Source organism: Cornus florida, unplaced genomic scaffold (assembly GCF_030987335.1).
Source record: "Cornus florida cultivar Cherokee Brave unplaced genomic scaffold, ASM3098733v1 CherokeeBrave_3.0.0_Hap2_Chr06, whole genome shotgun sequence".
Classification (NCBI taxonomy): domain Eukaryota; kingdom Viridiplantae; phylum Streptophyta; class Magnoliopsida; order Cornales; family Cornaceae; genus Cornus; species Cornus florida.
This window is the reverse complement of record NW_026775576.1, coordinates 46234386-46239200: the sequence shown is the minus strand read 5'-3', so window position 1 is coordinate 46239200 and position 4815 is coordinate 46234386. Positions and strand designations below refer to the sequence as shown.

The window sequence follows — 4815 nt, the reverse complement described above, 5'->3', positions numbered from 1 at the left end:
ATGGTGACCTATAAGAAATACTGCCATGTTAGCATAAGAGGACCTGTATAGCCTCGGATATAGCTCATGTTGCTCCAGAGGGCATCTGAGTGGACAATGGCAAGAGCAGGCTAACGAGTCCACAGTGATAGTGATCTGATGGCCATTTATGGTAGTGACTAGCTCTGCTGTGGTACGCGGGGATGGTCGGAGGTTCTGGAAGAACAACCGTACCAACCGCGGGTAGACTGGCTCTATAGCTGGGGCAAGAATAGCTACAAGGCCCCTCTGAATAATGTCGTGATAAGCTGATTGGGTCAGCACCGATCTGAAGAAAAAGTTTATGTCAAACACCGACTCATGGTCTACTGCCATATGTGCATATCTAGGCGCAGGCCTATCACGCTCCTGAGCTGGCTGAGCTGGCTGGCGTGGTGGAGATGGTACTGGTGAATGCTCAGCTCCAGCATGTGGTGGAGATGGTGATGGTGTTAATGCAGCTTGAGCTATAGAGGTGGATAGAATATGAGCATCCTCAGCCTCATGAGCAGGTGACTGAGGTGGAGTAAGCTGTACTGGCTCCTCCTATGCATGAGAGGGCTCTGCTGGCTCCTCTATCCGTGGTCTGATATGTCTTTGAGGCCCGTGTTGCCTCTTGGTAACAGTCTTGCACTTAGTCATAGCCTGAAAAATAATTTAAAAACTTGCAAGGGGAGTTAGTACCAGAATTAAGAATTGAAAGCACAAAATAGAAACATGCATGTCAAATAAGATAGACAAATCATATAGATGACATGAATCTATGCAAGTGATAGGGTATGAAACATGCTAAATAGTGTAAGTATGAAATGCATCCAATGTGGAATGTCACAGGTATTGGGTATATATGAGATAGCATGAACATAATGCATGATGAATGAAGTGTGTGTATGAGATCTGTGAAGTTCGATCGATCATAAAAAGGTTTGAGATCAATCTCAAAACTTCGATCGATCTGAGATATGAGTTCGATCGATCTCTCAAGATTGATCTGAGATACAAGTTCGATCGATTGAACCGTGCGAAGGTGAAAACTCAAAGGTCACAGATCTGTGACTTTGGAAGCATGAGGGCCACACGAACAAGGTCGTGGGCCCATCAACACAACAAATCAATCAATTCTAGCCACATTACAAAGCCTATACTCCCATAATCAATTCGAAAATCAAAAATATAAAAACATATATACATATATATACAAGCATATATACAAACATGCTTCAAGCTCATCAATGGTGGATTTCATCATCATTCATCCTAGATCTAGCATGTAGGCAACATATATTATCAAATTAAAGCTTGAAACGACAAAGTGTGGTTCGGATCTCACCTCTAGTCGCGAGAGAAGAGGAGAGGAAGATGGTGATGCAAATCCGAGAGGAGAGAGAGAAAATCAAAGGTTGGAACTCGCCGGAGGCTCACCAGAAATGGAAAGGGTGATTGGGGTTCACGGCGACAATGAGGGAAGCAAGGGTTAGGATAGGGAGTTGTTGGATCGATCTTTGTAATCGATCTCACAACTCTTGATTTTATTTTTAAAAACATTTCCCTATTAGTTTGATTGATCGAACTGAGATTTTAGATCGATCGAACTTTGATGAACTCTCCTCAAAGTATTTTTTTTTTTGTTTTTTCGAAATTTTTGAAAAATGAAAAACTAAAATTAAAAGTTAGAATTAAAATTAAAAATTGTAAAATAAAATAAAACAAAATAGAATAAAATATTTTTGGATTTTTTGAAATTTGAAAAGTCAAAATAAAGTCAAAATAATGAAATGAAGAACTGAGATTGATTAGAACAAGAGTTCGATCGATCAGACAGAGAGTAAGAATATGCAGGCTTACTTGCTCGGTCAAAACCACTTTTCTTGGTGCTTGACTCTTGTTTTTCCGCTTTTGGGTGCACAAGTCTTTCAAGAACTTGGCATAAGCCAGAATTTGCTTGATTGCATCCAAAAGTAGAAGATTACCTTTTACTTGCCTAAACATTTCCATAATTTCATTGGTTTTTGCCTTTTGCTTTTCCTTCGAAGTGGACCCTTTTAAGGCATCCGGAAATGGAACTTTTTCAAACACTTTTTCAGAATTTTCTTTCGAACTCTCTTCAACACAAGAATTTTTCAAATCACTTTGTTTCAAATCATTTTTCAGCAAAACTTTTTCAACATCATTTTTCAAAACTTCTTTTTCAAACACATTTTTCAGGACTTTCTCATTCACAAGGTCATGTATATACAATGAAGGAAGAATGGGAGGTGACAACTTGAGGTTGTACCTGTTCACTCTCTTCATTAGACACTTCTATTTGATTGTCCACAACCCTACCACTCCGCAAGGTAGTCACCGCATTAACATGTTCAATGGTGTGGCCTTCCGATGAGGAATGGGTTTCCACAACACATTGTTTCTTAGGTGGGACATTAATAGGCATCTTTTCCTTCTCTCTTACATTAAGAGTGCTTGTTATTTGCCCTACTTGGGTTTCTAGTTTCGCAATAGATTGAGAGTGAGAATGGAGCAATTGTGTGTTAGCCTCTAAAGTGCCCAAAGCATTTAAAACTTTTTCTTCAAAGGCGGGACTTCTAGTATTTCCTTGGGAATAAGATTGGTTGGGAAAATGAGAGTTAGCAAATTGATTCCCTTGTGATTGATAAGGTCTATAACTTTGGGATCCTTGGTTTTGAAGTGGAGGTGGAATGTACTTCCCTTGAAAACCACCTTGGTAAGGGTTTGAGCCCTCTCCTTGGTTTTTCCAAGAGAAATTCGGATGATTCCTCCAACTTGGATTATAATAAGTACCATAAGGATTGTTCCCTTGGTTCACAAAAGCTGCATTGACTTGTTCATTAGGTTCATTTTGCACTTATTCGTTAGGACAATGAGAAGTAGAATGAAGAATACTAGAACAAGTCATACATGTTTCATTTGATGCACGATGAGAATGGTTAGGGAAGAAAGATACTTGGTTCGCCGAGTTTTGGTTAATAAAAAATTAATCAAACCTTTGAGATAAAGACTTCATTTCGGCGGCTATTTCATTTGAATGGTCGACTTTATGTAAGCCAACACTCTTCCTACCTTATGAATTTCTACCATTCTTGGATGATAATGTTCTATGCAAAGAATTTTCACTCATGCTCTCATAAAGACGCCACACGTCATCCTCATGCCTATCAATATATGAGCCACCCATGGAAGCATCAACCATACCCTTATAATTGTCCGATAAGCTCTCAAAGAAATATTGAATTAATTGCCATTTGGGCATGTCATGATGTGGACACTTCCTAAGTAACTCATTGAAGCATTCCCATGCCTCATGAAACGTTTCCCCATCCCCATGTGAAAATTCTCGAATTGAGGTTCTCATGGCATTGGTCTTAGAAACTAGATAGTACTTCTTCAAGAACTCTTGTTGCATTTCTGCCCAAGAAGTGATTGAAAAAGGCCTAAGATTGTTAAACCAATACTTTGCCTTATCTTTTAAGGTGAATGGAAAAAGTTTAAGTCTTAAGACCTCTTCCGGCATGTCCGTATATTTTACGGTGGAACGTACTTCAAGAAACTCATCCAAATGCTTGGAAGGTTCTTCACTTGAAAGTCCATGATAGTTAGGAAGCATTTGAATGGTTTGTGGCTTAATTTCATAATGATGTGCTCTAAATGGAGGCAATTGGATGTATGTAGGTGCATTATACTCATTAGGCACATAATGGTCTCTTAAAGCAAGAGGTAATTAGCTACTTGAGGTGCAACATGAACACCTTGGTTTTGAATTCCTTGATTGATGATGGGAGGTTGTGGAGCATACATTGGCCTTGGCATTCCATATGGAGCTTGGCCTTGTTGTTGTGGTGGTTGGTGAATGTATGGCCTAGGCATGCCTAATGGTACTTGTATGTTCTCATGATGCACATTTGGATGAAGGATACCTTGTTGGTTTATGTGACCAAAGTCCTCAACATGATCATCATTATGGTTATGCATTGATAGATTGGTTCTATTTGAACATCTTCTTCCCCTAGGACTTCTAACGATGGATTCAAGATGCAAATCTAAAGGGACAAGAGTGGGTCTCAATGAACGACGTCCATACATGCATAATGGAAAACACAACAAGCACAAAGAATGACAAACACTTCAACTTCACAACAATTTCAATGAAACTTCCTCCACAAACACTTAACCCATACTCCTATGCTTTAACAACAATGATGCAAAGAACAATTAAAAACAAGCCTCCATGTGGGCCAACGATTTAACTAAGAATTTAAAAACTAGCACCCACACGGGCCAGCGATTTAACTAAAGGATTGAGTAAAAAAGTCTCACAAAGGTCCTTTAGCACTTCAACTCCAAATTTAAAGCTTAGTTTAGCAAAATTTTTAAATTTTTAGCTTTTTACTTTCTTTACTTTGCTTGAATGCTCATTTGCTTGCTTCCTCTCCAACAATGCACCTAGTCAAGTAAGAGCAACACAATAAGTAACCAAAAAGAAAAATAAAAATAAAGTAAAGACATGATCAAAAGAGTACTAATCCTAATTGATTCCATAATTCCGACGTTACCAAATCAAATCAATCCCCGGCAACGGCGCCAAAAACTTGGTGTGTTGTGATGTCGCCGCACTACCACAAGCTTAGAGAGTGTGCATTAAGGCGAGGGCCAAGTTTTACATTTATAAAAGCCACTACTACCTTTCACTATAAATATAGCTAGGGTGAGTAGGGATCATCCCAAGGGATTGTGAGGGATGAACAAGGTTGTGGAATCGCTATTAGGGCTAGTAGGTCGAGT

General features: G+C 39.1%; 1 pseudogene; it reads left to right on the top strand.

The window, feature by feature from the left end:
- Positions 1–3284: 3284 nt before the first annotated feature.
- On the top strand, positions 3285–3383 carry LOC132315343 (small nucleolar RNA R71; annotated as a pseudogene).
- Positions 3384–4815: the final 1432 nt, after the last annotated feature.